This window comes from Hyla sarda, unplaced genomic scaffold (assembly GCF_029499605.1).
Source record: "Hyla sarda isolate aHylSar1 unplaced genomic scaffold, aHylSar1.hap1 scaffold_1496, whole genome shotgun sequence".
NCBI classification, from domain to species: domain Eukaryota; kingdom Metazoa; phylum Chordata; class Amphibia; order Anura; family Hylidae; genus Hyla; species Hyla sarda.
Window position 1 is genome coordinate 1 of NW_026608130.1, and position 26,833 is coordinate 26,833.

Below are 26,833 nucleotides of genomic sequence, written 5' to 3' on the forward strand. Positions count from 1 at the left end.
ACATATTATCGACAGAATATTCTTATTATAACACATGACACATATTATAAGCACAGAATATTCTTATTATAACACATGGACACATATTATCACAGAATATTATTATTATAACACATGACACATATTATCACAGAATATTCTTATTCTAAACACATGACACATATTATCAACAAGAATATTCTTATTATAACACAAGACACATATTATCACAGAATATTCTTATTATAACACATGGACACATATTATCACAGAATATTCTTATTATAACACATGACACATATTATCACAGAATATTCTTATTATAACACATGGACACATATAATCAGCAGAATAACTATTATTATAACACATGACACATATTATCACAGAATATCTTATTATAACACATGGACACATATTATCACAGAATATTCTTATTATAACACATGACACATATTATCACAGAATATTCTTATTATAACACATGACACATATTATCAGCAGAATATTCTTATTATAACACATGACACATATTATCAGAGAATATTCTTATTATAACACATGACACATATTAATCACAGAATATTCTTATTATAACACATGACACATATTATCACAGAATATTCTTATTATAACACATGACACATATTATCACAGAATATTCTTATTATAACACATGACACAATATTATCACAGAAATATTCTTATTATAACACATGGACACATATTATCACAGAATATTCTTATTATAACACATGACACATATTATCACAGAATATTATTATTATAACACATGACACATATTATCACAGAATATTCTTATTATAACACAGGACACATATTATCAACAGAATATTATTATTATAACACATGACACATATTATCACAGAATATTCTTATTATAACACCATGACACATTATCACAGAATATTCTTATTATAACACATGACACATATTATCAGAGAATATTCTTATTATAACACATGACACATATTATCACAGAATATTCTTATTATAACACATGACACATATTATCACAGAATATTATTATTATAACACATGACACATATATCACAGAATATTCTTATTATAACACATGACACATATTATCACAGAATATTATTATTATAACACATGGACACATATTATCACAGAATATTCTTATTATAACACATGACACCATATTATCACAGAATATTCTTATTATAACACATGACACATATTATCACAGAATATTCTTATTATAACACGACACATATTATCACAGAATATTCTTATTATAACACATGACACATATTATCACAGAATATTCTTATTATAACACATGACACATATTATCACAGAATATTCTTATTATAACACATGGACACATATTATCACAGAATATTCTTATTATAAACACACATTGACACATATTATCACAGAATATTCTTATTATAACACATGACACATATTATCAGAGAATATTCTTATTATAACACGACACATATTATCACAGAATATTCTTATTATAACACATGACACATATTATCACAGAATATTCTTATTATAACACATGACACATATTATCACAGGAATATTCTTATTATAACACATGACACATATTATCACAGAATATTCTTATTATAACACATGGACACATATTATCACAGAATATTCTTATTATAAACACATGGACACATATTATCACAGAATATTCTTATTATAACACATGACACATATTATCACAGAATATTCTTATTATAACACGACACATATTATCACAGAATATTCTTATTATAACACGACACATATTATCACAGAATATTCTTATTATAACACATGGACAACATATTATCACAGAATATTCTTATTATAACACATGGACACATATTATCACAGAATATTCTTATTATAACACATGACACATATTATCACAGAATATTCTTATTATAACACATGACACATATTATCACAGAAATATTCTTATTATAACACATGACACATATTATCACAGAATATTAGTAGCCATTCCTCTTTTAAAGTTAAATTATATTCATTTAGACTATACTTTATAACACCGCTGGATAAAGTCAAAATAAAAATACAACTTCACACTCTTCACACTCTTCCTATCTGACAGATTACAGGATTGAAAAACAGAAATCATTTTATTTATCGAGATCTTGGGACTCTCTGAGCCAGAGGAGGTGGTCCATGATGAACTCTATAAAAGAGATCAGGAGGAGGGGCCTGGATAGATTTCTGGAGGGTAATACCATTACAGGTTATGGACCCTACATCTATGGGGATAGAATATTAATACAGGGATTTAGTCCGATGCCATATTGAGAGTCAGGAAGGAATTTTTCCTGTCATGGGGCAATTGGCATCAGCCCTTATAAGGATTTTTGCTTTCTTCTGGATCAACCAAGAAGGGACACAATAAGGATATAGGTTAAACTTGATTGTTTTTTTTCCAACCTTTTTCAACCTTGAACTATGTAACTACATTAAAGGGGTATTCCAGGCAAAACCTTTTTTTATATATATCAACTGGCTCCAGAAAGATAAACAGATTTGTAAATTACTTCTATTAAAAAATCTTAATCCTTCCAATAGTTATTAGCTTCTGAAGTTTTCTGTCTAACTGCTCAATGATGACGTCACGTCCCGGGAGCTGTGCATGATGGGAGAATATCCCCATAGGAACTGCACAGCTCCCGGGACGTGAATCATCAGAGAGCAGTTAGACAGAAAACAACAACTCAACTTCAGAAGCTAATAACTATTGGAAGGATTAAGATTTTTTAATATAAGTAATTTACAAATCTGTTTAACTTTCCGGAGCCAGTTGATATATAAAAAAAAAAGTTTTGGCCTGGAATACCCCTTTAAGATTGTAATTACAACACAGTCTATCCATGCAGTTTAATGTAATGGCGGCTTCTATAACTAAATAAAAGGCAATATAATGTACTATATACATTGCGTAATAGAGATGATTCCTTGAGTCTTTACTAAGGTATTATAGTCTCATCCTCTTCTTTTTACATAGTCAACAAACAGCAAAACCGATACATAATTGAGTCCTTACCTGATTGCATAGTATGTCTGCCAAAGGGTCATTTATTCCTAGTTTCTCCTGAAATAACACAAAACACAAAATGTTCATGTTATTTATTTATTTATTTATTTGTTTTTCATATGTAGAATATTTGATGAAGCAGGTGCCGTTTTTATTACTATACTGATGGCTTAAAAGTGGACAACAGGCAGTAAGGTCAAAGCCCTCAGGGGCAGGGTCTAAGCCCTCAGGGGCAGGGTCATCTCTTCTCTGTACCGGTCAGTCATTGATTAAAAGGTATTCCTATCTCCATATTGAGTTTTGTCATTCTAGGGCATGTAATGTTATACACTTTTTAAAATATAAATATTTTTAAAACTTCCATTTGCATGTTGGGGCTTTACTTTTCTGCTCCTTGTTTACTGCCCTTCACTCTGGAAGCAGGGGATGTTGCAGACATCACACCCTCTCACTTTGCACATAGCAGGAGGGGGCTGGGAACCTACACATAAAAACCAGCTCCTCTGCCACCTTATCTGCTAGGATGCTCATCTTTATATAAAGATAATCACTGACACTTAAGGTAAGGCTCTGCTGCTTGTGTGCAACCTGTACTGTGTCAGTGAGTCATGCAATGTGCTAACAGCTAGCACACAACCTATGTGTCTAAAGTGTCAATCACAAAGCAAGAAGAGAGAGGAGGCTTGGTTTTGTACTTCGTTGAAAAAGGCAGATAAGAAAACCAATTTGAACTCATCTTTCCTGCACTTGTTTTGTCGTATGTTACAAAATGATCTTCTGAAGGGATTTATTGCTTTTTGCTTATGTGTGCCAAATTATTAACCTTCTGCAATAGTATAATAAATGTATCACACATAAGCCAAAAAGGAAAAAGGCCAAAACAAAAAGCAAAGAGAACAATGACAACAATGATGAATCTCCCCTAAAGAAATTGCATATTTTCTGTTATGGAAAGCTGACTGAGCGCTATGATTGTTTCATCGCTAACAATCAGAGAAAAAGTAATGTCAGCTCCATATTATGACCAATAGGGAAAAGTCTCATAGACACAATGGTAAAAACCAGTAACAATGTTATTTTCTGGTGGTATGGTAAGTATTATAGTATTACTATATAGATGTATAGGAACCTTAAGGAATGATGGAAAATAAAAGCAATTGACCTGATTAGATGCCATGGGTAATATGTGATATATAGTCATTGTGCTTATAGTGAATCGGTCAGATAGTTCTTCATATTAAAGATAAGGACAGTGACAGCGCCATGTAGAGGATGAAAACTCATTTACACTTATATCTTTATTGGCCGGTGATGAGATACTACACAGTTTTGAGATGTGATAAAGAGAGACAAATGCCCATTGGGTGGGCTCAATCACCTCAAGTGTCTAGCACCTCCTCCTCCTCCTCCTATCCCAGCTCCTCCCCTCCCACATTTGATTGTCAGCTGTCCAGTCTCCCTCTCCTTAGCACTATCTCACATGTGCACTGGGAAAAGTGAACTTTTAATCTGAATGTAGGAGACGCCAGGCTGGGGTAGGGGATGGACGTTGTCCGCACTTGTGACAATCAGGGCAACCAATGGGCACTTGGCGCTCATTAACATATTCAAAGTGCAGAACATTTATCTGATCAAATGCTAAAATTAACATCAATAAAGTTATAAATGTGAATCTGGTTACAATCCCTACCTGGTTTTGTAGGTACTTCCACTTTGAATTCTCATTAAGCTGCTTTACATTCTCGATAATGGCCTCACTGTGTTTAGGGAACTTTTTTTAAAGTTCAGTTCACTGGACTTACCAAACTTTCGGCAAAGGTTAGTTTTCGGCAAACAAATCCTCAGTGAACCAGCAATTAAATAAGCCTCAAAACATGTGCATAACATTGCCTTAGAGCTGTAAATGTCACCCATGGTAACCGTTTAAAGACACACTGCATTAGTGGATTTTGTATGTGTTCAACACTAAAATAAAGCTGCATGAAGTACCCTATAAAATGCACAGAGGTACTGGAAAATGCAATGGCTTTTCCAAGCATACATAAAATTATCCTTTTTTGGGAGTGACGGCAGGATTGGTGTCCCAAAATGGTAAAGAAATTGTTTTTGTATCAAAAGCTAAAAATGTATCTCCTTTTTTGGGGATCATGGGTTGTGTATATGTAGGCATGGCTGGTAGCAGCAGCAAGGGTACAGAATATATATATTTCTGTAAAGGAATTGTTGGACTGGGTGGAGGACATAACATCCCTGGGCATGGCCTCTGCCAGTACGAATGTTGGTACCAGCATCAGAACAGGTAACAGCAGCCAGGGCCTGATGAAGCAGATCTCTGCGAAACGCATTGCATGATGGGAAAATAAACTCTTTGGGGGAGATTTATCAAAACCTGTCCAGAGGAAAAGTTACTGAGTTGCCCATAGCAACCAATCAGATCCCTTCTTTTGTTTTTGAAAAGGCCTCTGAAAAATGAAAGAAGTGATCTGATTGGTTGCTATGGGCAACTGGGCAACTTTTCCTCTGGACAGGTTTTGATAAATCTCTCCCTTTGTCTTGGAACTACTGTCAGTGCCTGTTAATCCCAGCATGCACCTGGAGGAGAAGTCTTGTGGTTACCTTCAAAGTTTGTATTTTATACATTTAATATTTCAATATGTGAATTTCTGAATTAAACGCTTAATTACTAAATGAAGTCATAAAAAAACAACTTACCGTAGTTTTTACTATGAGAGGCGCTACTTTAGCTTGTAATTCATCTCCGGTAAGTTCTAATATCTCCTCCTGTATCGGATACAAAATTCTAAATATTTTACACAGGAAAAATATCAAATAAACAAACAAGATTTCTGATGATTATTTTACATTCTGACCCATAAAAACCTTCACGACTGAGTAAAAGATAAAATACAGAATTTCAGAATAATCTTTTACATTTCGGATCCTTTCTTTGGCTCTAGACAGAAGGACTGGGCTGGATTTAGTTTTGTAAAGTTTTTATGTCCTGAAATGTCTCTATTCCAGGTGAGAAGATATGAGCACATTAATAGGAGAATGGCCGCCTGCTTTATCTACTCATATGAAGAGATGGAATATCTAAATATAATATAATAGTAAAGATTTATAATAACTGAATATAATATAATAATAAAGATTCATAATAAGGAATAAAATGATAAAGAGATATAATAACAGAATATAATTGAATAATAAAAATGTATAACGGGGTATAATATAATAAAAAAAGAGATGATGGGGCGTGAGGACGCATGCACTGTCTGTGAGCTCCGGCAGGGACCTCAGCAACACGGGCTTTCATGTGTGTTATGGGAGGCAGATCCCGAAATAGAAACAAGAAACGCCAGCCTAAGAACCCCGTGAGCCGCCTGGGACACATTGCCAGCTTCTTCCGTACCTCTAAACAGTGCGGAGGACCGCCGGAAGAAACGAGGCCTACCTCCGGCGCCATCAGGGACACCGCGCGCTCCCCTGTGCGCACATCAGATATGGCGACAGACACAGCGATCGCCGCGATCCGCCGGGAGGAGAACAGTCTCGCCTTACCTGCATCCCCGGACCCGTCGGAGGCTATGGAGACTCTCCCTCTTGTGCCGGGAGGCGAGTCGCGGGGAGTGGGAGTCGCCGCGACCGAGGTGAGGCCAAAAGTCGCACCCCCGACGCTGCCAGACTTCCCGGTCCTCCAGACATCCACGCAACATTGCGCTCGAGACACAGCTCGGCCCCGATCCCCTCACCACCATGGGCCACTGTCTACAATGCAAGTGAAGAGAAATAAGCCACAACCCTATGCATCTGCCACAGTCCAGCAATGCACTACTAAATCTCTGCCAGCGTTGTCTCAACCCACACTGTCTCCTAATACTACCATTGATGGATCGTCTATGGCCTGCCATCCTGTGCATACCTCCCCAGCTACCTCAGCACCTCTTGTCCTTCATCCCTCTCCAGCCACCCACTCTCCTGGGGTGAATTCTTTCTCTGATAACCAGACCAACCTTGATGAGTGGAGCACTGTTGTGAGGCAACAGAAATTAAGGGAACAGCCTCCTCACTTCTCACCTGACATGTTTCAGTCCACCTCAACTTCCCGAAACACCGCTGCTCCAGTCCCTGGCCCCCCAGCGAAAAATGTTGTTGATTGGACTGCAGATATGGAATCAGATGCCTCAAACTCTGACGGGGGATCTCAGTCCTCGGCGGATAGTGATGCCCCAGATTTTTGGGGAAAGAGCCCTCCAGCCAAAAAAAAGCTCTTCAAGACACCCCTGAAACACTCACAATCCAGGCGCAGCTTCTCTGAGCGCTCTTCTTCTGATGACTCCCGTACGCCTATGAGCTCCCCTAACCCTAAGGCCGGCTTGAACAATCCACCCACTCCGATACCACATACTTTCGCGGTATCTCAGGATCTTCCAACACCAGAACATGCTGCAAATACTCTGAAAAACTACCCTGAACTTCAGGCACTGCTTGAGCTTCTGCCGACCAATGTAGACATGTTGTCCATGGCTTCTGATCTGAAGATGGCTTGGACCGCTGATCTCCAACCGGTGAAAGAATCGGTCTCTCAGCTGCAAACTAAAGTTGAAGACCTGGAGTCCTTTCGTTCTTCTACCCGAAACCAACTACGCTCTCTTCAAGAACAAACCGACAAACTAATAGCCCAGCAGAACTTGACCACTGATCATATTGATGACATGGATAATAGAAATCGTCGCAATAATATCAGGATTAAAGGTCTTCCTGAGTCAATCGGGCCACGTTCCATCCCAGAAACATTACAGAAACTCTTTAATGAAGTTCTTAAGAAACCGTCCGACCATCGGATTGAACTTGATAGAGCCCATAGGGCCCTGAAGGCGAAAAGTACAGACCCTACAAAACTTAGAGACGTTATTTGTCGAGTTCATCACTACCTCCAGAAGGAGGAGTTCATGAAAAAAGCACGAACTCTAAAGACACTGACTTACAATGGATCTCCAGTACATCTCTTTCCAGATTTGTCCTTGCGCACCCTCCGCCTGAGAGCGGCTCTGAAACCGTTGCTGTTGGTGCTGCAAAACGCGCAAATAATATACCGATGGGAGTTTCCATTTGCACTGATTGCGAAGCATGGTGCCACTTCTGCCTCTCTTCGTCGCCCAGAAGACCTACCATTGTTTCTGTCGACCTTCAAACTGCCGAAGATCCCCCTGCCTGACTGGGAGATGTTGTTTTCTCTTACCCGGACCATGCCTGCCCGCTCCCTGATGCGCCCTGCTACTTCACATGGCCCACGGGCTGGCCATCACCTGGATCCGCTTCCTCAGAGATCGAAGAAGAAGACCTGACTTGTTTTATGTTATGCTTTGATATTGTCTACTGCATTCCTTTGTTGAAGGTCTTTCTCTCCCACTAATGGAATGTTCTCTTCTTGATGGATTTCTCCTTTGCTCTGATTCACGGTGATATCTTATGGTTATCTCCTAAACATATATCTTGTCTATTGTTAGTATTAGTATATCTTGTCATGTTGCACATTTTCTGCCTCCCTCCGTTAGTCGCTTAGAGGGCATTTAGGCCCCGAGTTGATCATATAGCGTGTTTTTCCCTTCACTGCCCTTACCCCTACTAATGGGTTTGGGCTGCATTATTTATCATTCGGTCCAGATCACGGACTCTGTTAGATTTACACCCTGTTTGGTGATGTTCCTGTTGGAATTGTTACTTTGGTGTGCCTTCTATAGCTCCCCAACTAGATTAGGCACCGGGCTGGTCCCGATAAAGTCTAAGGCCCTTATGGTCTTTTCTCACAATCTTGCTGTACCTGTTTCTTTGCAGATGCTGTCTTTTTTCTCCCCTTCCTTTTCTAATGACTCCTCTTTTTCTCCTCTACCAGCAAGTGGTCGTTCCCGTATCTTGCCTTCTTTGCCCTGTGGGACACTCACACTCCTTCACAGCTTGAGACGTGGTAAGTCACATATCCCCAACCTCCTCGATGGCGGCTGATATCCGCATAGCCTCCCTAAACGTTAGGGGGTTTAATACTCCTGAAAAAAGATCCCAATGTTTATATTCCTTCCATAAACAAAAAGTCAGTATCCTTGCCTTACAAGAAACCCATTTTAAAAAAGGCCACGTCCCTTCCCTTCCCTCTAGATATTACCACACATGGACACATAGTGTAAACCCGGAGTCTAGGACTAAGGGGACTTCAATAGCTTTTCACAAGTCTCTGCCAGTAGTCACTCTCTCTAACTCTATAGACCCCAACGCTAGATACATCTTTGTGAATTGCTAAATAGCCTGCCGCCCTGTTACAATTGCATCTATTTATGCTCCCAACCATGACCAGATTCCATTCTTACTAAAGACACTTGATGCACTTTCCGATTTTGCAACAGGTCCCATCATAGTATGTGGCGACCTGAACCTCCCCCTATGCCCCTCATCCTCCGGTAAGACGTACCTCTCTTACAACAAATTAAGAGCTCTTAAACGCCAACTGCACCTGCTTCAGCTGGTGGATGTTTGGAGGGTCATGCATCCTCAGGAGCGTGATTATACCTTTTTTTCTAATCCCAGGAAATCCTATAGTAGGATTGACTATGTATTTTGCTCACACAGCTTATTGCCCTCTTTCCGTGAGTCGACTGTGGGTGTAGTCACGTTTTCTGATCATGCCCCGGTAACTGGAACATTTTCACTTCCCTCATACACTAAACCCCAGGCTTCTTGGAAATTAAACGAATCCTTGCTTTTGGATGATCTGTGTGTAACTGATCTGAAAAAAACAATTAGCCACTTCACCGCAGACCACGCTAACGACCCCACTCCTCCCTTATCAAAATGGGAAGCTCTCAAATGTGTATTGAGGGGTGTGTTCATTGCCCAAGGGGCAAGATTGAAAAGGGAGAAATCAGCTAAATATGTCTCCCTTTTACAATCCCTCCACTCGCTGGAATTACAACATAAACAGTCCCAACAAGATGATGTGTTCAGGGAATTGATTAGGGTTAGACATGACCTGCTGGAGCTGTTGAACTCTAAACATAGATATTATAGGCAGGTTATGGGCAAACTGTTCTATATGTGGGGCAATAAATCGGCCGCCTACTGGCTAGGTCCCTAAAAGAGAGGAGATCATCTTTATATGTCCCAGCTATTCATACTAGATCTGACAAGGTCTCCCACCTCACGAGGGAGATCCTAGACACGTTCCGTAAATATTACTCAGATCTCTATAACTTGCCCAAGCCCTTGGCGCTACAGAAAAAGGAATCTTCCCTCCCCTCCTTACAGCAATACCTGACCTCTACGTCTCTCCCAATACTTCCCCCTGAGGTAGTCTCCTCTATGGAAACTCCGTTCTCCCCTGAGGAGCTTGACACAGCTATTTCGTCCCTCCGACCTGGGAAGAGCCCAGGTCCTGATGGCTATACGGCTAAGCTGTTCAAGGTCCTCGGGGATGAATTGAAAACACCACTGTTGCACGCCTTCAATAATATTTCAGACACAACGCCCCTCCCTTCATCTTTCCTTCGTGCATACATCACGGTCATACCAAAGGAAGGGAAGGACCCCCTGTTGTGCTCCAGTTATCGCCCGATTTCCCTAATCAACTCGGATGCTAAATTATATGCCAAGATGCTAGCCAACAGATTAACCCCTCACTTGAACTCCCTAATTCACCCTGATCAGGTGGGCTTCGTCCGTGGCAGAGAGGCAAGGGATAACACCCTTAGAGCCTTTTCGGCTACATACTTTGCACGTCGCAACAAGATCCCGCTCGTTCTCTTTTTGCTTGACGCGGAGAAGGCCTTTGACAGGGTGGATTGGGAGTTTTTACAGGGCACTCTTTTGCAAATCGGCCTGGGTCCTATGATGATCCAAAAGATACTGGCTCTTTATGCTAACCCACATGCCCAAATTAGAATCAATGGACACTTATCTGAGCTCTGGACTCTAAGAGACGGATAGACAAACACCATAACATTTGGGCCCCTTGGCTGACTTTTATGTCCTCCCCAGAGTTTGAGTCCACCCACTTAGATGTGTGACACCGCTCTTTCTGATACAGTTCTGACTTGACTGGTCGTGAGCCTTGTACTTGTTGGAGGGAATTCTGTAGTTGTGAGTGTCCTACAGGGTAAGTTCTTTTTTTTTTTAACTAGATCACTCTTTTTCTTCCTCACCATCTGAGGAGTCATCCTGCTGCTGCTGTTCTTCTTCTTTTCCACTTGTTTCTTGTCCTCCCCCTCTTCTTCTCTCTCTCTTTCTCCTCTTACCCTATGATTCCCTCCGTTTCTCCCTGGCCTTTTTCGAGCTTCATTTCCCCCTCTTCCCCCTTTCTTGCTGTCTTTCTGCTCTACAATACTATTCTCCCCACCCCCCCTTTCCTCCCATTCCCCTTACCCCATTCCCCTCCCCCTTCCAACTCCCCCCCCCGCTCCCCTACCACCCCTTCTCCTAGCCCTGTCCCTGAGATGCTTCCTGCTCCCCACCCCCTATCTCTCATATGTTCTCTGATGGATGTGCACAGAGGTGTGATTATGCGACTGTCATTTTTCACTTGTGTTGCAATTCCTAGCTGTGATGCTGCAACCCTGCCTTGGGTTGACCTCTACCGTGATCCTCTGACGCTTACTTCTTTCTGTTTGTATATATATCTTGACATGTCGCTGAGACCCTTGGTTTGTAATTTCGTATGACCAATGTTGTCTTCGGAATAGCAGCTGAAGCCCTTATCTTCATTTACGATTATATGAGAATGGGGATAGGGCCCTGTTTATTTACTGTTATGTGCTTGTACACATTATTTTTTTTTTTTGCATCTCTTTTGTATTGTTATTATTTGCAAAACCTCAATAAACCTTTACTTTAAAAAAAAAAAAAAAAAAAAAGAGATGATAACGGAATATAATATACCATATTTATCGGTGTATAACACGCACTTTTTAGGCTAACATTTTTAGCCTAAAGTCTATGTGCGTGTTATACGCCGATACAGGAAAGGCAGGGGGAGAGAGGCCATTTCTGCCCGCTTCTCTCCCCCTGCCTTTCCTGGGGTCTAGAGCCCTGCTGCCGCCACTTCTCTCCCCCTGGCTATCGGCGCCGCTGCCTGTTCTGTCCCCCTGACTATCGGTGCCGGCGCCCCATTGCCGGCGCCGATAGCCAGGGGGAGAGAAGCGGCGCCGACAGCCAGGGGGAGAGAAGGGGTAGCGGCACTCATTGCCGGCGCCGCTGCCCCGTTGCCCCCCCCCCATCCCCGGTGGCATAATTACCTGTTGCCGGGTCGGGTCCGCGCTGCTGCAGGCCTCCGGCGTGCGTCCCCTGCGTCGTTACTATGCGCTGCACTGCGCGGCGCATGACGTCAGCAGCGCGGACCCGACGCCGGCAACAGGTAATTATGCCACCGGGGATGGGGGGAGGCAACGGGGCCAGCAATGGGTGCCGCTGCCCCTTCTGGCTGTCGGCGCCGCTTCTCTCCCCCTGGCTATCGGCACCGGCAATGGGGCGCAGGCACCTATAGTCAGGGGGACAGAACGGGCTGCGGCGCCGATAGCCAGGGGGAGAGAAGGGCCGTCAGCTGGGCTCTAGACCCCAGGAAAGGCAGGGGGAGAGAAGCGGGCAGCGACGGCCTCTCTCCCCCTGCCTTTCCTGGGGGTGTATCGGGGTATACACGCGCACACACGCACCCTCATTTTACCATGGATATTTGGGTAAAAAACTTTTTTTACCCAAATATCCTTGGTAAAATGAGGGTGCGTGTTATAGGCCGGTGAGTGGTATACCCCGATAAATACGGTAATAAGAGTTATAATTGAATATAATATAATAAAAAGATATAACAGAATATAATATAATAAAGATTTCTAATATCTGAATATACTATAATAAAGATATATATAATAGCTGAATATAATATAATAATAACAAGATATAATAACTGAATATAATATAATAATAAAGAATCATAATAACTAAAATTGATTGGCAGTGTGAATTTTCCGCTGATAATTTCGGTGTGGGGGGGGGGGGGGGGGGGGGCGTAGCCCTTCCCGACCCATAACATACATGTACGTCATGAGTCAGGTGAGGACATGATGCGAGCCCGCGGTTTGGACCCCCCCATTCTACAGTGCAATTGCTGGGGGGAGATGGGGAATCCACTGTGGGGACTAATAAAGTGTAAAAAAAAAGTTAAATTAAAGTTTTAAAAACATTCATTAACCCCTTCCATATTAAAAATTAAAATCACCCTCTTTTTCCCATTTTCCATATGAACAATATGAAAAAATAATAAAGAAAACATATTTGGTATCACCACATGCGTAATTGTCCCAACTATTAAATTATTTTGTTTCAGATCCTGCACTGTGAACGGCATAGATGCAAAATAAATTCCATACACAAAAATTGCTGATTTTTGGTAATATCACATCCCTAAAAAATGTAATAAAATGTAACAAAAAACTATATTAAAAAATAAACAAAATAAAAAAAAGCGGTCGGGGCAATGCATTTTCGGTTTCCTGCCAAGGACAGCCCAAAATTTCCATTTCGATGCATCCCTAATAATAACAGAATATAATATAATAAAAAGATATAAAAACTGAAAATAATATATATAATAATAATAATGTAAGTGAAGATAAAACCATTGATCTCCCGACTCTGAAGAGATCTATAACCTGTGACGATGTAACATAGTAACACAGTTTGTAAGTTTAAAAAAAGACAAGTGTCCATCAAGTTCAACCTAAAACCCTACTGTGTTGATCCAAAGGAAGGCAAAAAACCCCATAAGGCTGATGATTGCCCCATGACAGAGAAAAAATTCCTTCCCGACCCCAATATGGCACCAGAATAAATTGCTGGATCAACGTTCTGACCCCATAAATCTACTAATCTAATATATAACTTGTAATGTTATTACTCTCTAGAAAAACATCCAGCCCCCCCCCCCCACCCCCCATTGGACTTGTTTATTGAGTCAGATATCACAACATCATGTGGAGAGAGTTCCATAGTCTCACTGCTCTTACAGTAAAGAATCTCTGTCTGTGAGAATGGTGAAACCTTCTTTCCTCCAGACGTAGAGGACGCCCCCTTGTCATGGTTATCGACCTAGGTATAAAAAGATCCCTATATAGATCTCTGTCCTGTCCATTCATATATCTGTACATTGTGACCTCTTTTCTCCAAACTAAATAACCCCAAGTGATAACCTGTCTTGGTCCTGTAATCCCCCCCATAATATTATCTTTGTCGCCTCCTCTGCACCCTCTCCAGTTCGGTCATGTCCTTCTTATATACAGGGGCCCAGATAACACAATACTCCATATGTGGTCTGACTACTGATTTATACAGAAACTATGTAGATATTTACAAAGCATTTTACCCTTGTTTTCTTGGTAAAATTGTCGCAATATTTTGGTGCAGTGTGTTTTTTGCAACTTTTCATATACGCGCATTCCTGTGTTTGGCTGTGGTATGCGTGAGTCTGGAATTTATTAAAATATGACTTCTTTAAATAGGTGCAAAATTTGGCGCAAGGGAGGCAAATCACCACCATAAAAAAGTAGCATAAAAAAACATGTTACAAAAATTTGTTGAAATTACTGATTAATATAACCAGATCCCCTTGTTATTTGAAAATGATCCTGTTAAGGATGCACGGCATCATATTGGGTCGGTTCTTACACCTAGCAATGGCCGGGACCTGTGGCTAATGCTGGACATCACCGATCGCGGTGATGCCCAGTATTAAAACCTTAGACACGGCTATCAAAGTTGATTGCCACATCTAAAATGTAAACAAATGCTTCCTGGCAGCTTAGTCGGGCTGGTAAAACCGTGGTGTCCCGATCAGCTGAGGACACACGAGGAGGGCCCCACCTTCCTCTTTCGGCATGGAGCAAAAAATTGCTGATTGGACGCCAGAGATCCAGGCTGGAGCAATCGAGTGCCAAAAACACTGATCAATGCAATGCAATGACATAACATTATACAGTGTCTACAATCCGTGTATTGCATGTTATAGTCTCCTATGGGAGCTATAACATTGAAAAGAAAAAAAAAGTTATTATATGTGATTTAACCCCTTCCCTAATAAAAGTTTAAATCACCCCCCTTTTCCCATTGGAAAAAAAAAAACTATGTAAATAAAAATAAATATAAACATATGTGGTATGGCCGGGTGGGTAAATGTCTGAACAATAAAAAATATATTGGAAATAAAAGTGTATGGTCAATGGCGTACACGTGCGATTTAATTAACGATACAGAATATAGAAAAGGTGTCATGTTTACCGAAAGATGCACTGCGTAGAAAAGGAAGCCCCAAAAATTACAATTTTTTTCAATTTTTTCCCCCAAATATATATATTTTTTTATTTCCCCATTTATTTTTTGGTAAAATGACTGATGTCATTACAAAGTACAATTGGTGGCACAAAAAACAAGCAATCATATGGGTCTGTAGGTGGAAAACTGAAAGGGTTATGATTTTTAAAAGGTGAGGCGGAAAAAACAAAAGTCCAAAAATGGAAAAACGATCACTCCTTAAGGGTATATATATATCTGTTTATTTTTTTATTTATAAGATATTTTAATATGGTAAAGAACGAACACAAAATAATACTAGTACATCCAGCGTTCGGAGTATTAGTTGCCGATCTATCAGTTTACTATTATATATTGCTTATTGATCTAATATTGCTTTACCTAGCAACAGTGCAGCAATTTCTATTAATATTTCCATTACTAGGCAGTGGTAGGAAAGTGATATTAGGGCTTGTTATAAGATATGTGTGTCATTTTATATATATTTTATTTTATATATAATAAATACCATATGGAATTGAAGCACGCTCTTTCTAAATTCTTTAACCCCTTAAAGGGATACTCCGCCCCTAGACATCTTATCCCCTATCCAAAGGATAGGGGATAAGATGTCAGATCGCAGCGGTCCCGCTGCTGGGGAGCCCTGGGATCCCCGCTGCGGCACCGCGCTATCATTACTGCCCAGAGCGAGTTGGCTTTGTGCAATACAGGGGCCAGAGCATCGTTACGTCACGGCTCCGCCCCTCGGGACGTCACGGCCCGTCCCTTTCAATACAAGTCTATAGGAGGGGGCGTAGCGGTCATCACGCCCCCTCCCATAGACTTGCATTAAGGGGACGGGCCGTGATGTCACGAGGGGCGGAGCCATGATGTCACGCTGCTCAGTCCCCTGTATCGCCCGTCATTACGCACAGAGCCAACTCGCTCTGTGCAGTAATGATAGCGGGGTGCCGCAGCAGGGATCCCAGGGCTTCCCAGCAGCAGGACCGCGGCAATCTGACATCTTATCCCCTATCCTTTGGATAGGGGATAAGATGTCTTGGGGCGGAGTACCCCTTTAAGGACCCGGGTTTTTTTTTTGCATTTTTGTTTTTTCCTCCTCACCTTAAGAATCATAACTCTTTCAATTTTGCACCTAAAATCCATATGATGGCTTATTTTTTGCGCCACCAATTCTACTTTGTAATGACGTCAGCCATTTTACCCATAAAATGTGCGGCGAAACGGAAAAAAAATTATTGTGAGACAAAATAGAAAGTAAAACCCCATTTTGTAAATTTTGGGGTCTTCCGTTTCTACACAGTACATTTTTTGGTAAAAATAACTCCTTCTCTTTATTCTGTAGGTCCATCTAATTAAAATGATTCCCTTCTTATATAGGTTTGATTTTGTCGTAATTCTTCAAAAAAAAATCATAACTACAAGCAGGAAAATGTATACGTTTAAAATTCTCATCTTCTGACCCCTATAACTTTTATTTTTCCGCATACAGGCAGGTATGAGGGCTCATTTTTTGCGTCATGATCTGAAGTTTTTAGGGGTAACATTTTTGCATTGATAGGACTTACTGGCGCGTACGTCATTGACCGTGTGGTTGAATTAACAATATATTTTTATAATTCGGACATTTCCGCACGCGGCGATACCACATGTTTATTTTTATTTACTCAGTTTTTTTTTTTAAATGGGAAAAGGGGAGTGATGCAAACTCTTATTAGGGAAGGGGTTAAATGATCTTTATTCACTTTTTTTTTTGCAATGTTATAGCTCCCATAGGGGACTATAATACTGCACACACTGATTTCTTACACTGATCATTGTTATCCCATAGGGGACTATAACACTGCACACACTGATCATTGTTATCCCATAGGAGACTATAACACTGCACACACTGATCATTGTTATCCCATAGGAGACTATAACACTGCACACACTGATCTCTTATACTGATCGTTGTTATCCCATGGGAGACTATAACACTGCACACACTGATCATTGTTATCCCATAGGAGACTATAACACTGCACACACTGATCATTGCTATCCCACAGAAGTCTATAACACTGCACACACTGATCTATTATACTGATCATTGTTATCCCATAGGAGACTATAACACTGCACACACTGATCATTGTTATCCCATAGGAGACTATAACACTGCATACACTGATCTATTATACTGATCATTGTTATCCCATTGGGGATATAACACTGCACATACTGATCTCTTACACTGATCATTGTTATCCCATATGGAGCTATAAAACTGCACACACTGATCTTTTACATTGATAACTGGTTTCTCATAGGAAACCAGTGATCAATGATTCTGCCACTTGACTGCTCATGAATGGATCTCAGGCACTGAGCAGTCATTCGGCGATCGGACAACATGGAGGCAAGGTAAGGGACCCTCCAGCTGTCCTGTAAGCTGTTTGGGATGCCGCGATTTCATTGCGGTTATCCCAAACAGCTCCCTGAGCTAACCGACATTGTTTTACTTTCACTTAAGACGCGTGTTCAACTTTGAACGCCGCGTCTAAAGGGTTAATAGTGTGCGGCACCATGATCAATGCCGCGCGCTATTAGCCACAGCCCCCCGCGTTATAGAAAGGGAGCGGACTCATGATGTACCAGTACGTCATGGGTCCTTAAGGACGCAGGACGTATATTTACGTCCTGCGCCGGCTCCCGCGATATGAAGCGGGATCGCGCCGCGATCCTGCATCATATCGCGGCGGTCCCGGCGCTCATCAACGGCCGGGACCCGCGGCTAATACCACACATCGCCGATCGTGGCAATGTGCGGTATTAACCCTTTAGAAGCGGCGGTCAAAGCCGGACCGCCGCTTCTAAAGTGAAACTGAAAGTGACCCGGCTGCTCAGTCGGGCTGTTCGGGACCTCCGCGATGAAATCGCGGCGTCCCGAACAGCTAATCGGACACCGGGAGGGCCCTTACCTGCCTCCTCGGTGTCCGATCGACGAATGACTGCTCCGTGCCTGAGATCCAGGCAGGAGCAGTCAAGCGCCGATAATGCTGATCACAGGCGTGTTAATACACGCCAGTGATCAGCATAGGAGATCAGTGTGTGCAGTGTTATAGGTCCCTATGGGATCTATAACACTGCAAAAAAAATGTTTAAAAAAAAAAGTGTTAATAAAGGTCATTTAACCCCTTCCCTAATAAAAGTTTGAATCACCCTCCTTTTCCCATAAAAAAAATAAAACTGTGTAAAAAAAAAGAAAATAAACATATGTGGTATCGCCGCGTCCGTAAATGTCCAAACTATAAAAAATATATCATTAATTAAACCGCACGGTCAATGGCGTACGCGCAAAAAAAATTCCAAAGTCCAAAAAAGCGTATTTTGGTCACTTTTTATACCATTAAAAAAATGAATAAAAAGTGATCAAAAAGTCCGATCAAAACAAAAATCATACCAATAAATACTTCAGATCACGCCGCAAAAAATGAGTCCTCATACCGCCCTGTACGTGGAAAAATAAAAAAGTTATAGGGGTCAGAAGATGACATTTAAATTTTCCTGCATGTAGTTATGATTTTTTCCAGAAGTGCGACAAAATCAAACCTATATAAGTAGGGGATCATTTTAACCGTATGGACCTACAGAATAATGATAAGGTGTAATTTTTACTGAAATATGCACTGCGTAGAAACGGAAGCCCCCAAAAGTTACAAAATGGCGTTTTTTTCCGATTTTGTCGCACAATGATTTTTTTTTCCGTTTCGCCGTGCATTTTTGGGTAAAATGACTAATGTAACTGCAAAGTAGAATTGGTGACGCAAAAAATAAGCCATAATATGGATTTTTAGGTGGAAAATTGAAAGGGTTATGATTTTTAAAAGGTAAGGAGGAAAAAACGAAAGTGCAAAAACGGAAAAACCCAGAGTCCTTAAGGGGTTAAGGGGTTAAGGACCAAGCCCATTTTGACCTTAAGGACCAGGACAATTTTATTTTTGCATTTTCGCTTTTTTCCTCCTCGCCTTCTAAAAATCAGAACTCTTATATTTTCATCCACAGACCCGTATGAGGGCTTGTTTTTTTTGTGCGACCAGTTGTCCTATTTAATGATATCACTTATTTTACAATAAAATGTATGGCCCAATCAAAAAAATACTATTTGTGTGGGAAAAAAAGAAAACCACAATTTTGCTAATTTTGGAAGGTTTCGTTTTCACACGTGTGTTCTTTATTCTGTGGGTCAATACGATTAAAATTATCCCAATGATTACATACTTTTCTATTACTGTTGCGCTTTAAAAAAATCGCAAACTTTTCAACTAAATTTGACAACTTATAAGTAGAGATGAGCGAACTTTTCAAAATTCGATTCGGCCGATTCGCCGAATTTTCCCGAAAAGTTTGTTTCGATCCGAATTTATTCGCGGCGAATCGATGTTAAAAAAGGCTATTTCTAGCCTATATTTCCAGACACCAGGGCTTCACAATCCCCCCTCCAAAATCAACACAATGAGAAATTTTTGTCAAAGATTTCTCATTGTTAGCACCCGCTATCCAAAAATTAGAAATTTCCAGAACCAGGCCCCACCCCTGTGGCATCAGTAACCCATATATTTCCTGCATGACACAGCTTGGAGTTGGCTGATGCAAGAGTACTCACCAGGGCTTCACAATCCCCCCCCAAAAAAAACTAACACAATATATGACATTTTTGTCAAAGATTTCTCATTGGTAGCACCCGCTATCCAAAAATTTGAAATTTCAAGACCCAGGCCCCACCTCTGTGGCATCAGTAATCCATATATTGCCTGTAGGACACAGCTTGGAGTTGGCTGATGCACCAGTACACACCTGGGCTTCACAATCCCCTCCAAAAAACAACAACATTTTAGAAATGTTTTAAAGAAATACCCTTGTGTAAGAACAAGCGCATATCCAACAGTTCACAAGACTCTATAATGCAGGACGGTGGACCACCCAAAAACATTCTTCTCAAAAATAATAAACCACACAATGTTTGAAATTTTTTTACAAAAACTAATTCAACATGTGTGTAAGCGCATCTGTCTCCAAAAGATCAGATCACCAAAGGATTTTTTTCACCCAAAATGATGAAGCAGAGTTAATCCCTGTCCGTATTTTTATTTTTTTTTTCATTAAAAAATCACACACAACAAGCGTTCCGTTGTGTACCGATTAGCATTCTGGAAAATTCAATTTTATTACTGATAAAATTATCAGTAAATAAAAAAAAAACACTACCCAAGAGTGTTTAATTACCCCATACATTGCACCAGGAGCAGTCAAGAGTAGGCCTCAGCAGTACCCAAGAGGCTGTAATAACCCCCTACCTTTGCACGATCAATCGCGAGATCAAGCAATACCAGGTGTGTTATGACCTCAGATGTCCTGGGCCGCAGGCGCGCTCCACTGAACGGATTAGCGTGTCTCTATCTTTCATCGACCGATGCTGGTAACCCGCTAACTCCCGGAAAGGTAAAATGCCGCGAAGCAGATGGTCTCCCCCGGGCACGTTTGGCTCCAGAATTTCCACTACTGTCACACCACGCTGACTGCCAACCGTGCTACTGCCTTGCTGACTCAAGGGCAACCTGCAACTCTCTTCTCCCGATGATGAACCCCCTTCTCCTGAGATCGAGCAATAACAGGTGTGTTATGCCCTCAGATGTCCGGGGCCGCAGGCGCGCTCCACTGAACGGATTAGGGTGTGTCCATCTTTTTTTGTAGCACCCGCAATTCAAAAATGTTAAATTCCCAGACCCAGGCCCCACCTCTGCGGCATCAGGAACCCATTTATTGCCTGAAGGACACACCCTGGAGTTGGCTGATGCACCAGTACACACAGGGCTTCACAATCCGCCCCAAAATCAACAAAATTGTATACATTTTTTTTTTTTATTTACAACTTTGTGTAAGCACAAGCGCATATCCAACATTTCAGAAGACTCTATAAGGCAGGACGGTGGACCACCCAAAGACTTTCTTCTCAAAAATAATGAACCACACAATTGTTGAATTTTTTTTTTTTTAAATTGAAATTCCTAGACCCAGGCCCCACCTCAGCTGCATCAGTAACCCATAGATTGCCTGAAAGACACAGCCTGGAGTTGGCTGATGCACGAGTACACACCCGGGATTCACAATCCACCCCAAAAAAACGCAATTTTTTTTGAAATTGTCTGACAAAATACCTTTTTGTTAAAACAAGCACATATACAGCAGTTCAGAAGACTCTATAATGCAGGACGGTGGACCACCCAAAGACATTCTTCTATAATATAATAAATATGTAAAAAAAATTTAAATTATTGAAATTCCAAGACCAAGGCCCCACCTCTGCTGCATCAGTAACCCATATATTGCCTAACGGACACAGACTGGAGTTGACTGATGCACGAGTACACACTACACACCCGTCACCCGGGCTTCACAATCCACCCCAAAAAAACGCAAAATTTTATTGAAATTGTCGGACAAAATACCTTTTTTTTTTTTTAAAAACAAGCGCATATACAGCAGTTCAGAAGACTCTATAATGCAGGATGGTGGACCACCCAAAGACATTCTTCTCAAAAGTAATAAACCACACAATGTTTGAAATTTGGTAAAAAAAATTATTACATGTGTGTAAGCGCATCTGTCTCCAAACAATCAGATGGCAAAAGGATTCTATTCGCCAAAAATGATGAAGCAGAGTTAATCCCTCTCCATCTATTTTTTTTCATTAAAAAATCACACGCAACAAGCGTTCCGTTGTGTAACGATTAGCATTCTGCAAAATTCAATTTTATTAGTGATAAAATTACCAGTAAATTTAACAATAACACAACCCAAGAGTGTTTAATTACCCCATACATTACACCAGGAGCAGTCAGGAGTAGGCCTCAGCACTACCCAAGAGTGAAATGGAAGATAGTCAGCTACACCTTTCCTTGCGCTCGGCAATCTCCTCAGAAATATGAAGAAAAGAAAGCAGGAGCCAGCGCACAGTCTTCAGGTTTATTCAAGAGGTATACAAAGGTAACAGGATAGTACACATACCGGCACTCCGGATAGGATGTGACGCGTTTCGGGTCACGTGACCCTTTGTCAAACAGATAATTGGGTAGAGACTGGCTACCTTTTTATATGGTGTTTCACAGGTGCAGCTTGACTGGCTAATGAAAAAAAGTTCATTAACCCTCAATAGCTCAAACATTGTGAAAAACATCGAACAAGCTTTACAGGAAAATGTTACAAAACATGCACAAAAGCACAAATATAAATAGGTTACGTTGCATATTACAAGGTTCTATATGCTAACATAATAACATGTTACATGATTAAAGATAAAGTATGGAATTGGTATAATATTGCAGAAAAGAGGTGTAGGACTAATCGTAGTACAGGATAATATCAGATCTAAAATTAAGACCATGCGGCTGGTAACTGCGTAAATTATATATCCAAAAGATTTCTCTGTTGCGAAGGGTTTTAACCCTGTCACCACCTCGTTTCTGCTTGTGAACCAATTCTATACCATGGAAAGAAAAATGGGATGTGTCACGGTTATGTTTGTCACAAAAGTGTTTTGAAACACTAGATATATTGACATGATGAGGATTTAAAATGCCTCTAATATGCTCCTGAATCCTGATTTTAAGTGGGCGTTTAGTGCTTCCTATATAAGATAGGTTGCAAAGTTTGCAACAAATCCTATATACCACAAAGGTAGTTTGGCAGTTTATAAAGGATTTTATGGGCAAGCTGTGTTGAGCAGAAAGTCCAGGTGTGAATTTACACTTATCGGCGTATCTGCAAACAACACATCTTGAGTTGCCACAAGGAAAAAAACCTTTAACTTTGAGCCAATTGTCGGCTCGTGGACGCACACTGGGTAACATGCTAGGAGATAGCATGCCACCCAGTGTGGGTGGCTATCTGTCAGTTACGTGACAATCGGGAGTTGGTAGTTCGGTCGGCTGACAAAGGGGGTTCTGTGATATGCATGAATAGATCACTTTATTGCCAGTTGAATCAAACCCTCTTAGATGACACCAGTACATATTGTCGGTTGAAATCTGATCCTACAGTGATGTTCACTGAGAATCTGACTCAACTTCTCAATACAGGATTACAAATGGGAGTTATCACTCAAAAGCAATATGATTACATGTTAGTATCTAATCCTATTACCCCGATTTTCCACTCACTCCCAAAGGTTCACAAGGGCCGATTCCCGCCACCCATGAGACCCATCGTGGCGGGCATCGGCTCTTTAAATGAACATTTGTGTGAATGGGTGGATTCTATTCTTCAGCCCCTTGTACCGTTATGCCCCAGTTACATTAAGGACAGCCAACATTTACTATCCATTGTGAACCAAATAAAATGGAATAATTCCTATTCTTGGCTCACAATGGATATTGAATCTTTATATTCATCATTACCACATGCTTTGTCAGTACAAGCAGTTTCGGATGTCATGGATTTGTTTTCCATTTACAGTTCCGAACTAAAGTCATTCACATTGGAGGCACTGCATTACATTTTATCACATAACTTTTTTATGTTTGAAGACCAATTTTTTCTACAAAAAACAGGAGCTTCAATGGGGGCTAAGTCCTCCCCATCTGCAGCTAACCTTTATGTTTTTTGGTGGGAACTCCAGTATATCTTTTGCGAGGATAATCCCTTTTTTTCAGACATTGTGTGGTACGGTCGCTTTGTGGATGACGTGATCATCATATGGTCGTCCACACAAGACCGTGCACACAAGTTCATTGATTATGTCAATAATAATTTTCACAACTTGTTTTTTACTTTTTCCTGGCATGAAACAAAGGTTCAATTTTTGGACATCTTTCTTTCTGCGGAAAATAACAGTGTGCATACATGCACATACAGAAAACCCAGTGCCGGCAATACTCTATTACGGGCAGAATCATGCCATCCTCAACACACCATACAATCTGTTCCCGTAGGTGAATTTACTAGAGCAAAACGTAACTGTTCCTCTCCCCATTCATTCAATGTGGAATCCACCTTGATTACTTCTAGGTTAAGGGATAGAGGTTATCCATGGTGGACCATAGATCGGGCTCGATCTATAGTCAGTGGAAAAGAAAGGAATTCTTTGCTGGTATCTAAAACGCAACGTGTGAATGCACCTGTGAGTGCATCCAAAGTTTGCTTTGTTACCACTTATAGCAACGAATATCATCAAATTCTAAAAATCATAAAAAAATATCTTCCCATTTTGGACCAGGATCCAACATTAGCTAAAATTCTTAAAAATGGATGTAATTTTTCTTCCAGGAAAGCACCCACACTGGGTGGCATGCTATCTCCTAGCATGTTACCCAGTGTGCGTCCACGAGCCGACAATTGGCTCAAAGTTAAAGGTTTTTTTCCTTGTGGCAACTCAAGATGTGTTGTTTGCAGATACGCCGATAAGTGTAAATTCACACCTGGACTTTCTGCTCAACACAGCTTGCCCATAAAATCCTTTATAAACTGCCAAACTACCTTTGTGGTATATAGGATTTGTTGCAAACTTTGCAACCTATCTTATATAGGAAGCACTAAACGCCCACTTAAAATCAGGATTCAGGAGCATATTAGAGGCATTTTAAATCCTCATCATGTCAATATATCTAGTGTTTCAAAACACTTTTGTGACAAACATAACCGTGACACATCCCATTTTTCTTTCCATGGTATAGAATTGGTTCACAAGCAGAAACGAGGTGGTGACAGGGTTAAAACCCTTCGCAACAGAGAAATCTTTTGGATATATAATTTACGCAGTTACCAGCCGCATGGTCTTAATTTTAGATCTGATATTATCCTGTACTACGATTAGTCCTACACCTCTTTTCTGCAATATTATACCAATTCCATACTTTATCTTTAATCATGTAACATGTTATTATGTTAGCATATAGAACCTTGTAATATGCAACGTAACCTATTTATATTTGTGCTTTTGTGCATGTTTTGTAACATTTTCCTGTAAAGCTTGTTCGATGTTTTTCACAATGTTTGAGCTATTGAGGGTTAATGAACTTTTTTTCATTAGCCAGTCAAGCTGCACCTGTGAAACACCATATAAAAAGGTAGCCAGTCTCTACCCAATTATCTGTTTGACAAAGGGTCACGTGACCCGAAACGCGTCACATCCTATCCGGAGTGCCGGTATGTGTACTATCCTGTTACCTTTGTATACCTCTTGAATAAATCTGAAGACTGTGCGCTCCGGTATGTGTACTATCCTGTTACCTTTGTATACCTCTTGAATAAATCTGAAGACTGTGCGCTCCGGTATGTGTACTATCCTGTTACCTTTGTATACCTCTTGAATAAATCTGAAGACTGTGCGCTCCGGTATGTGTACTATCCTGTTACCTTTGTATACCTCTTGAATAAATCTGAAGACTGTGCGCTGGCTCCTGCTTTCTTTTCTTCACTACCCAAGAGTGTTTAATTACCCCATACATTGCACGAGGAGCAGTCAGGAGTAGGCCTCAGCAGTACCCAAGAGGCTTTAATAACCCCTTACCTTGCCCGATCAATTGCGAGATCGAGCAATAACAGGTGTGTTATGGCCTCAGATGTCCTGGGCCGCACTAGCGCTCCACTGAACGGATTAGCGTGTCTCTATCTTTCAAGGACAGGTGCGCGTTGCACGCTGAAACCAGTTCGTGATAGGGATCTGTGATTGCAATTATTTAATCTTAAAACGAGGAATTACCAGTAAGTGAGGGTCATAAGCTGGCGTTTATTAAGTCCCTGCCCTTTGTATACACCGCCCGTCGTTATAAGCGATTGGATTAGTTAGTGAGTTGGTTAGTGAGGTCCTCGGATCGGCCCAGGCGGGGTAGGAGAAGGCCCTGGCAGAGCGCCGAGAATTTAACGATCATTGTTGAAATTTGCATTAAGCATGTATTTAGCTACTGCTAAACTACCAAAAATTTAAGGCCCAAGGCCAGAGGAACCAGGGAGGCAAGTAGTTCCTGTAAGATACAGAATGAATCTGGAGCATGCATTTGCAGTACCCAAGAGGTTTTCATTACCCCTTACATTTAAAGATCAATGTTTACATTTGCATTAAGCATGTATTTAGCTACTGCTAAACTTCAAAAAATTATAGGCCCAAGGCCTGAGGCACCAGGGAGGCAAGTAGTTTGTGAAAGACACAGAATGAGTCTGGAGCAGTCATTCGCAGTACCCAAGAGGGTTTCATAACCCCTTACATTTGAAGATCAATGTTGACATTTGCATTAAGCATGCATTTAGCTACTGCTAAACTTCAAAATATTATAGGCCCAAAGCCAGAAGCTTAAGTTTTCCCCATATTAGGAGCATAGTTGTCCCCCAGATTATGCAGCATAGATGTCCCCCAGATTAGGACCATAGTTGTCCCCCAGATTAGGCAGCATAGATGTCACC

General features: G+C 40.8%; 1 long non-coding RNA gene across 1 annotated transcript in view; it reads right to left on the minus strand.

Annotated features, from left to right (window-relative positions):
- Positions 1-3,056: 3,056 nt before the first annotated feature.
- The window catches only part of LOC130308804 (uncharacterized), a 30,817-nt gene continuing 7,040 nt past the window's right edge, over positions 3,057-26,833 (minus strand). The window contains exons 3-4 of the long non-coding RNA XR_008857737.1: positions 5,759-5,827; positions 3,057-3,103 (exon numbers count right to left, since the gene is read on the minus strand). This is a non-coding gene — a long non-coding RNA (uncharacterized LOC130308804). The remainder of the gene's footprint in view (positions 3,104-5,758; positions 5,828-26,833) is intronic.